Here is a 13,693-nt window from a genome sequence, read left to right on the forward strand (position 1 = left end):
AATTGTTAGTCAGGTTTAGAACAGGAGCACAGCCAATGAGATGTGAGGTATGTTTTGAGTTCTCTTTTAAATAGGGGTAGTCAGGTTTCCTTGGTAACGGTAGTAGGGAGTAAATTCCAGATTTTACCGGTTGAGTTGGCAAATATAACATCGCCTGCAGAGTTGTTGGATTTCTAGGTCAGTATCATTAGTTTATTAGCTGAGCATAATGGCCTAGGGTCACTGTGAGGGGTGAGAATATTTTTGAGGGCAGGGGTGTTATCAGGTTGATGGAGTATTTTATGTGTTACTATAAGCTGGTTGAACTGTAGAAGGGTAGGATACTCTAGCCATCTCAGTGCTTTGAAGTTCTGGCAATGGTGGGTCCTAAAAGCCATGCCAGTAGCGAATCTGGCTTTATGATTGTAACATCCTGATAATTTGTTGAGATCGGTTTTGGATAGGTTGGTGAGTACAGGGGAGGCATACATAAGGGTAGAGAGGAGGTGTGATCTTGCAATAGCTACCCTAGCTAGGGGGGTGATGAAAGGTTTGTCTCTGTACAGGGAGCCAAGTTTTTTGTTGACGGACTTAATAGTGTGATTGACATGTTTGTCAAATTTAAGGTTGTTGTCTATTGTTACACCTAGAAGCATTGTATGGTCATCAGGGGAAATAATGGTGTCATTGCTAGATGTGATGTTGAAGGAAGGTGGAGAAATTCTACGGTTAGGGGAGAAAAGTAGTAGCTTGGTTTTGTTAGGATTTAAAAGCAGGTGGCGATTAGCTAGCCATGTTTCTACCATGCTGAAAGTGGTCTGGGTGAGGGTTAGAAGTTGTGTAGGAGAGGAGGCGGAGCATATTAGCGTTGAGTCATCTGCATATTGGATGCAGGTGGCTCCTGGGATGGTGGTGTGCAGATTATTGATAAAGATAGGGAAAAGAAGGGGACCTAGTATGGACCATTGTGGGACACCTAGGGTTAGAGGAAGTTGAGATGACAGCTTGCTCTGCCATAAGATAGCCTGCCAGAGCCAGAGATCATGTCTCCTAAACCTTATTGACTTCTTTGAGGCAGTCACTAGAGCCGTGGATGGGGTTAAGGTGGTGCACACAGCCTATCTTGACCTCGCCAAGGCTTTTGACACCGTCCCCCACTCTGGAATTATAGATAAACTCACTAGACTGGGCATAAATCCCTATGTCATAAGTTGGGTGGCCAACTGGCTCATTGACAGAACCCACACAGTGAAAATAGCTGACTCCAAATCCAACTACAGACCAGTGACAAGTGGAGTACCACAGGGTTCAGTCCTGGGTCCTCTCCTGTTTGGCATCTACTTCTCAGAAGTCCAGGCAAATACAGCAGGTCTTTGGTTATTGAAGTTCGCAGATGATTATAAACTAGGAGCCATAGTAGAATCACCTAATGATGTGGACATTCTAAAAAGGGCCCTCACTGAGACTGATGTTTGGTGTCAAAGTCATAGCCTAAAGCTCAATGCCAAGAAGTGCATTGTCATCCCCTTTGTGAAAAACACTGCTCCCATAAACTACCACATAGACGGTAGCCTACTAAACACTGAAAGTGTGATAGGAGACTTTGGGACACCGGTGGACAGTAGTCTCTCCTTTGATAATCACATCGCCACAGTAGTCAGGAAATCCTTCTATGCGGCACACCTCATCACAAAAGGGTTCCTCATTGTTCCTCTCTACTCATCCCTCATCAGACCCATTGTAGAGTACAATGCCCCATTTGGCATGTACCTTGCAAGACATCTCCAACAACTAAAAAGGCCACAGAAATACCTCACTAAGAGGATTACCAGCCTCAAACGGATGCCATACGCAGACCATTTCAAAAATCTCCTGCTCTACTCCATCGCATATCACCTACTCAGAGATGACCTATGCCTAACTTACAAAGCCATGTCAAACCCAGAGCTGTTGGACATGCTCCACTTAAAGAAACCCCAATCTCTCCGAGCCACATGCTCCAGGGACCTAAACCTTGTCACCACAACAAACAGAACATGCTGGAGGGATATATTCCTGTCCCAAGTATTCCCATCCTCTGGAACAGACCGCCCATTCATGTCAAACAGAGCTCCTCATTTGCCCTGTTTAAGAGAAATCTTGACAATTGGATGGGAGATAGGAAATTCACCCCAGGGATCACTTCTGTGGCTCTGCTTGACAGGGGGACAGGAAAATAATTTTCTTGGGTGGCAAAAACCAGGGAACTTTTTTGGCTAGGCTTATATAGACCCTAGGGCCGATAGCCTAGTACCTACCTATGAACCTATGAACTGGAACCTCACTTGTGTGCCCTGTTCAATCACAGCCTCACCTCAGGATTTGTCCCTACCAAGTGGCGCACTGGTCGAGTCATCCCTCTTCACAAAGGAGGAGCGACTACAGACCCTGGGAACTATCACCCCCATTAGCCTGACAAGTCTGACATGCAAAGCTATGGAACGCATCATCATGGACCTAATAAACAAGGATATAGGGAATCTCCAAACTCTGGCTCCCACACAGTTTGGTTTTGTGAAGGGTAGATCATGCCTGATCAACTTGGTCGACTTCTTTGAGTCAGTCACCAGAGCTGTGAATGAAGGCAAGGTGGTTCATACAGTCTACCTTGATCTGGCTAAGGCCTTTGATACCATTCCCCACTCAGGAATCATAGAAAAACTCACTAATCTAGGCATCAACCCCTATATTACTAGGTGGGTTGCAAACTGGCTCACAGTTAGAACCCACAGTGTGAAAGTAGCTGACTCCAAGTCAGACTACCAACCAGTCATAAGTGGAGTCCCACAGGAATTGGTCCTGTGTCCTCTCCTGTTTGGTATCTACTTCTCAGAAGTCCAGGCCAACATGAAGGGACTCTGGCTGACAAAGTTTGCAGACAATTGCAAGTTGGGAGCCATTATTAGCTCCCCAAGTGATGTTGACATCCTACAAAAAGGCCTCACTGAGACCAACGACTGGTGTCAGAACCATGGCCTTAAGCTCAATGCCAAAAAATGTGTCATCACCCCCTTTGGGAAAAACCCAGTTCCCATGAATTACCACATCGATGGGAGTCCACTGAACACAGAAGGTATTATAAGAGATCTGGGAACATAGGTTGACAGCAACCTCTCTTTTGACCACCACATTGCCACTGTAGTCAGAAACTGCTTCTGTGTGGCACATCTCATTACTAAGGGTTTTGCATCCAGGAAGAAATAAATCATTGTCTCCCTCTACTCTTCCCTCATTAGGCCAATCATTGAGTACAATGCCCCATTTGGCATGTACTTCACTTGACACCTGCAACAACTCTAGAGGCTGCAAAAGTACCTCACAAAGAGGATCCTAAGCCTTAAACACTTGTCCTATATGGACAGACTCAAAAAACTCCAACTATTTTCTGTCTCATATCGCCTACTTAGAGACGATCTCCGCTTGACTTACAAAGCCATGTCTGAACCAGCTCTGTTAGAAATATACATCTAAATAAATCCTAATCACTCCACAACACATGCTCCAGAGACCTCAACCTCATTACTGCAATCAACAGAACATGCTGGAGGGACAGATGACCAATTCTGAAATTGTACTTACACCCAAACCCTTAAGTATATAGCAGTTTCTTGATTTTTCTAACACTGCGTAGCATTTTGTAATGATGTATAAGCTATGTTTGTGGCACATTAATTAACAACATGGTGCACTCGCTTGAAGCACTCCTCAAAATTGAGAACATCAACATTTGTGCTGTAACGGAGACCTGGTTTAAAGTGTCAGAAAGCACCCCTGCACTACCAGGCTATAACTCATTCCACATCTTTCGGCCCCGAAACATGGACCAAAACTCCAAAGCCGGTGGTGTCTCCATATTCATAAAGTATATGCACACCTGCAGACAAGTAGCCCAGCATAATGCATCTGAGATACTTCAGGTGCAACTAACATTGGGTAAGATAGCAATCCAGGTCATAGCCTGCTATAGGTCCCCAACCATGTCCTTAGACTCCCACTCCATGTTCCTAAGCACCCTGGACTCTATCAAGGTCCAACCCAACACTCTCATGCAAGGAGACTTCATCTACCCCTCCATCAACTGGGAAAACTACTCAAGCACCAATACACTGGCCCAACGCTTCCTGGATTTCATCAATTCCAATGCCCTGGACCAGCTCATTCTCAGCCCCACTAGAGTAAGCCACATCCTTGACCTGGTTATTACTAACATGGGTGACCATTGCACTACACCAATAGTCAATCCCTCCCTGGTCAGATCTGACCATAAACTAATCACCATGGAAATCCACATCTCACCCACATCCCCCGCAAAGGTAACCACCTTGAAAAACTTCTCCAAAGCTGACTTTGGACTCCTAAAAACAAAGGTGGCTAACTTCACAACACCCACGCCAATGGAAAATAGCTGCATGACTGCCGAATCATACACCAATGCACTGTACGAACATGTACATAAATGCATGGAACTAGCCATACCCAACAGAACCAAGACACTCTCCTCCAAAAAACGGAAGCCAATCTGGTGGTCTCCTGCCATTAATAAACTCTATAACAGAAGGAAGAAACTGTTGCAGAAAAAGGTGAAGCCCAAGACTGAAAAAACTCCCGTATTAGCCTCAACAAAAAGTTGAGATCCCTCATCAAATCCTCTAAAGCCAGCTACGAAGGCAGAATTGCAGCAAACATTAAAAACAATCACAAAGCCTTTTATAGTTATATCAAGAACCTCCATGGCAATACCCAGATATCCTCTGAGTTACTGCACAATGGTACTTCCTATACTGAGCCAACAGATATTGCCAACATACTGGCCGACAGATTCAGTGTCAACTTTATCCAGTCCCCCCCCCCCCCCACCAAAGGACCAATCACAATACTGGAAAAATGCCAGGCACCCAGCATTACTGCAGTCCAGGTTAAAGCTGCATTGTCCAAGGCCAAGAATACAGCTTCCATGGGACCCAATAATATCCCTGGCTGTGTTCTACATGAACTACAAAGTGAACTGGCACCACATCTGTTTGCCCTGTTTAGTCACAGCCTCATGTCAGGCTTTGCCCCTACTGAATTGTGCACTGCTACAGTCATCCCTCTCCATAAAGGGGGAGTGACTACAGACCCTGGGAATTATCACCCCATTAGCCTGACAAGTCTGATATGTAAAGCTATGGAGCGCATCATCATGGACCTAATTAACAAAGATATAGGAAATCTCCAAACTCTGGACCCCCTCACAGTTTGGCTTTCTGAAAGAGAGATCATGCCTGCTCAACCTGGTTGACTTCTTTGAGTCAGTCACCAGGGCTGTAGATGAAGGCAAGGCAGTGCATACAGCCTACCTCGATCTAGCCAACAGCTTTGATACCATTCCTCACTCGGGAATTATTGATAAACTCACCAAACTAGGCATCAACCCCTATATCACTAGGTGGGTTGCAAATTGGCTCACAGATAGAACACACAGTGTGAAAGTAGCAAACTCCAAGTCAGACTGCTAACCAGCCACAAGTGGAGTCCCACAGGGATCGGTCCTGGGTCCTCTCCTGTTCGACATCTACTTCTTAGAAGTCCAGGCCAACACAAAGGGACTCTGGCTGACCAAGTTCGCAGACAACTGCAAGTTGGGAGCCATTATTAACTCCCCAAGTGATGCAGACATCTTACAGAAAGGCCTCACTGAGACCAATGCCTGGTGTCAAAACCATGGCCTTAAGCTTAATGCCAAAAAATGCATCATCATCCCCTTTGGTAAAAACTCAGTTCCCACTAACTACCACATCAATGGGAGCCCACTGAACACGTTATAAGAGATCTGGGGATGCTCTCCTTCGACCACCACATTGCCACTGTGGTCAGAAAGCCCTTCTATGTGGCACATGTCATTACCAAGGGTTTTTCATCCAGGAAGAAAGAGGTCATCATCTCTCTCTACTCTTCCCTTATTAGACCAGTCATCGAGTATAATGCCCCATTTGGCATATACCTCACTAGACACCTGCAACAGCTGGAGAGGCCACAGGAGTACTTATGAAGGGGATCCTAGCCATTAAACACATGTCCTATGTGCACAAAAAAACTGTAAACAGTTCCAAACTCAAAAAATAATAAGAAAAGCGAATGCAGTACCAGATCACACTATTTTTATTGTTAAAAACAAGCACTTTTGTCCCGAGCTTAGTGTATAGGAACCTCATCAGATTTACAGTATTTCCTGTTTCAGTAGTTTAAATCACTTCAAAGTGATGATATCACATCCTACTGCTCTTAAAGTGCCACAGTATGGTTAATGTGAATCTAATAAACTGACTTAAAGCATCATTACAACATTCATTCAACAATAAATTAAAAAAAATCTTAAAATTCAAAAGTTAAATACTACAAAGTAAACATGCAATTAAATGTGCTTATATAACCCGAAGTTCATATTGTTGCAACATTAAAACTGGCTAATGACCCTAAACTTATTTAAGCTTTCAAATCCTATACTTCTAAAATACTACTATACATCCATTTCAACAATGTGCTTTTAAGATCATATCCCACCCCCCTTTTTTTCCTAAAAGGCTTAGAATATTGACAGTTTTCATAATGTAAGATATCTTTGTTGAATGAATGTTGTAATGATGATTTAAGTCAGTTTATTAGATTCACATTAACCGTGCTGTGACACTTTAAGAACAATAGGACGTGATGTTATCACTTTGAAGTGATTTAAACTACTGAAACAGGAAATACTGTAAATCTGATGAAGTTCCTATACACTAAGCTCGGGACAAAAGCTCTTATTTGTTTTTAACAATAAAAATAGTTGTGCGATCTGGTACTGCATTCGCTTTTCTTATTTTTACATGTCTTACATGGACAGGCTCAAAAGACTCCAGCTATTGTCTGTCTCATATCGATAACTGAGAGGCGATCTCTGCTTGCCTTACAAAGCCATATCTGACCCAGCTCTGTTAGAAATGCTACATCTAAAGAAATCTCAGTCGCTTCACACCACACACTCCAGAGACCTCAGCCTCATTACCACAGTCAACAGAACATGCTGGAGGGACAGGTTCCTCACCCAGAGACTGCTCATGCTCTGGAATAGACTTCCCATACATGAGAAGCAGAGTACCTCACTGTCCCTCTTCAAGATAAATCTTGATGAGTGGATGGGTAATAGAAATTTCACCTTGGGGATCACTCCAGTGGCACCACTTGATAGAGGCACTGGGAACTAATGTCGGGTGGCACGATGCCAGGGCACTTCTATGGGCTAGGCTTGTAAAGGCTCCAGGGCCATTAGCCTAGTACACACCTATGAACAGATGGTTTGGCAATTTCTAACATTAACTGTTGTCTGAGAGGATTGTCTCTATCTGCTCCCTTTTTCTCAAATTTCCCAAAAACATATTGGTTGATCCACTGCTCTCAACTGTTTACATACATTAATTTACTTGGTTTAATTTCTTCAAGTCTTTTGGGTTTCTAATACCATATCAGGAATGAACCCCATTCCTAAATCAAATATAGACCCCATTCCTAAGTTAAATTACCATTGTGGACTGGTAGATATATTAAAAGACTATAAGAATATTTTGTTCCACTAAACCAGTTGACAAATAAATGCATAAAAGCAAAATAGCAAAACTTAAAGTTATACATGTTAATAGCTGCTGCAGATACAATGGGCTAAAATTAAATGCTAAATGTGTGTGTGTGTGTGTGTGTGTGTGTGTGTGTGTGTGTGTGTGTGTGTGTGTGTGTGTGTGTGTGTGTGTGTGTGTGTGTGTGTGTGTGTGTGTGTGTGTGTGTGTGTGTGTGTGTGTGTGTGTGTGTGTGTGTGTGTGTGTGTGTGTGTGTGTATATATACGTCACATTTGTTAGACAATTTCTCCACCCAGCTTATAGCACACAAAATACCCCATTCCAAAATGAAGATGTTGTGAGGGAACTTTGGACTTCCTCTCCTTTGATGACCATGTTGTACCAATGGTCAAGAAATCCTTCTATCTGGCTCACCTGATTGCAAAGTATATCCCCTGTAGATCCAGAGAAGTTGTTGCCCCTCTAAATTCCACATGGATCAGGCCCGTCATTGAATACAGCACCCCTTTGCGATATATCCGACTACATATACCAAGTAGTTGGAGGGACTCCAAAGGTTGCTAACAAAAAAGATCACTAACTTAGAAGGCCTAAGCTACCAGAAGAAACAGGAGGCTCTATTCCTGAATTCAGTGTCCTGTAGGCCTCTATGTGGTAATCTGTGCTTTGCTCTTTGGGCCATTAGGGATCCAGTAGTACAAGACCTATTATACGTTCACAAATCAAACAGTCCAGCAAACACAAGGACCAGAGATCTAACCCTGCTTCAGAAAATAAATCATGGTAGAAAGATAGCTTTGTCATGCAATGACTACCCTGCTCTGGAACAGATTTCCACTTCAAATCAAAGAATGTGAGACCTTATCTTCCTTTAAAAATGACTTAAACAGTTGGATGGATGTTCACAGGTTCACCTCCAGCATGACTGGCCTATCATTCCTTGAAAAAGCAGGTAAGGCCACATGGCCCATCTGCCTTGTATTTTCTATGATTCTGTGATAAATTATCGTATTAGTCAATGTGGGTGGTGCAGTGGTGCAGTGGTTAACGTTGTTGCCTCCCAGTAAGAGGTTCTCCGTTTTTATTCTTGGCTGGGGTGCCTTCTGTGCAGAGTCTGCATGTCCTCCCTACGTTTGCATGGGTTTCCTCCGGGTGCTCCGGTTTTCTCCCACATTCCAAAGACATGCATCTGGAGCATTTCTCCCTAGGCCTCCACGGAAAATAGGCTCTGTCCTAGTCAGACTTTCCTGGTCAACAAATGTTAAATAAATAAATTAGCCATTTAGCAACCTTACTGAATTAGGTAAAAATTAATTAGTTGAAAAAATACTTCCTTTATTTGCAGTATTTGAAATAAAGCAATTCTTTTGTTGGGAATCCAGAAAGTATATTACTTAGTTAAAAAGTATCAAATATATACCAGAGCATGAATTTAAGTACCTTTCACTGGATGGAAACAAAATGCTTAAATACAAGCGACGTATTCATTTTGTTGAGCAAACATTTGAACTTACATTGTGTAAATAAGGCAACCATGCTGACATCTTTTTTTCTCCAGCACAAAGTTTAATAACTCCCCAGTGGTTCATTCTGTATCAGGATTTATGTAACTGCCTATTTGTTAATATAGCTGCCATTTTCTGGGTGAAAGCTGACCTACATGAAGGTTTCTGAGTCTGAGTTAATTAAGCGGCAAAGTACACTAATGTGTAATGTACAATGGCACTTACTGTACAGTACTTGGAAAAGCATATATTTGCAGTATTAATTGCAGTATTAATGTCCTTTTTGTATGCACTCAGAGCAGTTTATTTGCAGCAGCAGTATAATGAACTCAGACCTTCTTTTCACAATGAAATATTCTTGGCATTCTGTGATTTGTGCTGAATTTTCTCTGGTTCTATAAATACATAAGTATGATACTTCATTTTTAATTGTAAATAAAAAGATAAGGGTATATCTGGCTTAAAACAGTATTGTATACCTACAAAAATGAAGATGTATTTCACAGCATAGGACTAAATGAAAGAAATAGTTGTGACACTCTCACACATACTGTGTGTTATTTTCCCCTTTTGTGGGAAGACAACGGTTCCTTCTACTGCTGCTTTACTGGGGAGGAACAGTGGAAATAACATTTTATTGCTTGCGAATACTTGCATATTGACTCTCTTTGTGTGTGCATCTACTGTGCATGTTGTTTCCCCTATTTTAATTTTTTTGTAGTATTGGATGCTAAAATATGTTTCCTGCATGAAATATTTTTTAGATGAAGTGTTGCATTTGATCTCATTTATTGAGTGTTTTAATGTCAACAAATTAATACATCCACACCAGATGGAAGGCATTGCCTGCACTGGGTAAACTGGGGAATGCCACTGGTTGCTTCTTTATTTTTTCTCACATGCCTGGAGGTGGCCAGTCACGACTAAATCTACTGTGGAGACCTCTTCAGGGTATTCAGTTTTGGAGAAGCAATGCCAACATGTCTAGAAATTATATACATGTGAAAGTTTGGAAAATACTTTTTGCCATCATATCTGCTTAAAAACATTAATCTTTGAATACAATTATCCCAAGGCCTATGGTAGACTAGGGTGTTATAAACTACATTCAACAAAGTTAAGCAACTGTGCTGTTAAATTTTCCTTTGTTCTCAAATACAATACTGGGTAAAACAACTGAGAGTGTAGTCTATAGGAAGAAAGTGGACAAACCAGGCACTGTGTTTGGCAACAGAAAACAGTACATTTGCTGTGGTTAGATGTCATCATTTGGAAGTCTTATGCATTTTTCTGATGGCTGTGTTTTTTTATTAAGATCTTGGCAGTACGTTTGACATTCATCTACTAGAAAAAGCTTGCTAAGCACAACCTTATCACATTTAAGTATGTCTTTCTCCTTCTAAACTCATCCCTGCACTGGTAATATATATATATATATATATATATATATATATATATATATATATATATATATATATATATATATATATATATATATATATAAAGCACGATTTAGCAGTTTCTACCTTTATGTGACATTGGTGTTATTCAACCTCTTCAGTGCACACTGTGTTATGTTTGCATAACATATTGGTGTTATTATCTTTGGAAATATGTCTCAGTGGCTGCTACATCTCATTCTCCATTGCATTTAATTACTTTTGTTTTTTTTTAATTTGGTCCAGAGAAAGCACCCACATCAAGGGATTAGTTGCCTTTCCTTCCCACTAATGTTAATAAAACTTAGGCAGCATTTGTAAATGTTGGTTTATGCAGCTCTTTGCATGGAAACTAGTGCTAGTGTTATGTACCAGGCGAGTAACAGTTCAGCCATGAATAACAAGAAGTCTGACACCTCTGTCTGACAGAGTGTAGGAGAGGTACAGGAGTTCTTACAACTAAGAATTGTTTACTCTTCAAAAACCATTAACCTATCTCAAAGGTATCTGTATAGAGAAGGCAAAGAACACTATTTGCAGAGAATTACAAAACAAATACTAATCCGAAACACTCCTACATTAAATGAAAGGAGAGAACAACCTGAAGGGGAATGTCATAACTTAGGGTGTACTGTAAAAAGAGGGAGACTTAGGTGAAATAAATCAGTATATCAGCCCCCACCATGTCATGTGAAGTAGAACAAATTTATAAAATAATAACCAACCACTTAGTGTGATGCATAAATATTTACCATTCCCTAAAAGATCAGGATATGAAACTAAGCAAAATAGTTTTTTTTCCTAGTTTCTGACCATCATGAACCTTTAACCACATTGGTATCTAAAATGTATTACATTTGTCTCTTTTATAAAAGTATTATAAAACACACAGGAGAAACTGGGCACATTTCGTAGACTTCCTTTAGTACTGAATATGTATGTACCCATTATTGTATTTGTTTCTCTCTCTATGTATATATATATATATATATATATATATATATATATATATATATCTCGGATCCGGACACATGCTCGACTAGCATATGTCCAAATCACAAAACATCGAACACACATACACGAAAGCGCTTAACATCGACAAGCGCTTCCATGTATGTGTAGCTGTTTCGTAGATCGGACTACAGTGTAGGTAAGGGAAAATTCCCTTTCCCTCATTGTAGTGCAATCTTGGAGTGAGAATAATAAAGTAGGGGGTGTGTGGGGGGTACAGGGGGGTGAAGCCCTCCTGCAGAAACGTAGATTTTTTTTTTGAACTACACATACACGGAAGCACTTTTCGATGTTAAGTGCTTTTGTGTATGTATGATCGATGTTTTGTGATTCAGACATATGCTAGTCGAGCATGTGTCCTAGACTCATATATATAAACAGAGATGGATATATACATATATATATATATATATATATATATATATATATATATATATATATATATATATAGATAGATATATATAGAGAGAGAGAGAGAGAACAAGAATAATATGTCGATATAGATGAATACTGCAGATACATTTTAAAGCCATTTACCCAATCAGAGTCCTTCCCAGGACTTTACTTTACAAGAATTACAAGTTGCAGTGTGTCGGATAACATCACCACCCTTTGGATTGCTGAAGACATTCACAATATCACGGTATTCCATAAAGTATCGCAGTATTGCTTCATTTATAAAAAGCTGTTAGCTAATGATTTGCTCAGTGACTGGTTAAATGACTTGCTCAAAGTCACATAGTAGGCAAATAAGGGATGCAGAAATCAAACCCTGTAGCATAGGAACTACAGCTCACAGCCTTAACCCTCAGCGCCAACTGCCAAAGTAAAGAATGATGTTAATATTTAGTATAGGTAATGAGGCTGTGATGAACCAGGAAATATGGAAATACCTTGCATGCCTTTAATCACACAGGAAGACTTCTCTTTGTGTTGACCTCTGACATTGGTGTGTGAGAGCAGTAAGAAATGTGAGAAGAAGATCCCATATTACTTTGCTACTGCCCTTTTATTATAGTTGTCTTTCTTTATCCTGCAGAGATAAGAAAGTCACTAATTAAACAGTCCATTACAAAAACATCAACATGAATGTTACATACTTTACTAAAGAAAAGCAAAACCTGGAGCCATCCTTACAGCAAAGCATTCTGGGGAATTTGCAAGCAACAGGTATCTCTGAGCCAAGAAGCTAAACAAATGCAAAGCTCAACAAAGCTGTTAAGAATTATCAGATGAAATAAGAAAATACCAGCAATAGAAAATGTTGCACTGTATCTAAGTGAGCATAATAACTTCAGACATTACTCCCTCCGCTCATTCACCCTGTTTTCAACTGAGTACCAACATACCAGTGGAGATTTCAAAGCACCGTCCCTGCAAGTGTATGCCTGTTTTAAAAAGCACAGCCAAATACAGAACACACAGTACTTAATGTCCATTTCAATAGTGCTCATAACAAACTGAATTATTAAAATAATTGGCCCTAATCTCATTGTATAACAAAGCAGAGCTCCCCTAACCACACAGTGATACAGTTTGCAACTGACGTCACCCTTTACTAATAGCAAATCCTAAAGTAACACCGATGAATTGCTTGCGCTGGTCAAATACAAATAACTGTAGAGTATATATATATATATATATGAATGTGTGCCATATTTCAGGTTTGTATATTCAACAATACTTCAGTCCATTTTCCCAGTATTAGTAAGAATGACTCGTACCCATTTGCCTGACACCCTGCTGCCTGAAGGTAAATGTATGCCATATTTCAGGTTTGTATATTCAACAATACTTCAGTCCATTTTCGCAGTATTAGTAAGAGTGACTCGTACCCATTTGCCTGACACCCTGCTGCCTGAAGGTAAATGTATGCCATATTTCAGGTTTGTATATTCAACAATACTTCAGTCCATTTTCGCAGTATTAGTAAGAGTGACTCGTACCCATTTGCCTGACTCCCTGCTGCCTGAAGGTACAACGTGAAGACACTTTACCATGTGCCTGTGCTTTCTGTAATTTTGTTTTGTCTTAAAACACTCAGATGGGATGTTTTTGTTCCAAACTCCATATTTACAGTTGTTTTCTTTTGTCTGTGGTGTGCATTTCTTTTATATCTTCTCCTGT

At 40.6% G+C, this 13,693-nt stretch overlaps 1 protein-coding gene across 8 annotated transcripts in view; it reads left to right on the forward strand.

Moving 5' to 3' along the window:
* PITPNM2 (phosphatidylinositol transfer protein membrane associated 2) overlaps window positions 1-13,693 on the forward strand; it is a 3,395,372-nt gene that overhangs the window by 3,157,467 nt on the left and 224,212 nt on the right. The window lies entirely within an intron of this gene.

The sequence above is a fragment of the Protopterus annectens genome, chromosome 3.part1, assembly GCF_019279795.1.
Source record: "Protopterus annectens isolate FY-2018-M chromosome 3.part1, PAN1.0, whole genome shotgun sequence".
NCBI lineage: Eukaryota > Metazoa > Chordata > Ceratodontiformes > Protopteridae > Protopterus > Protopterus annectens.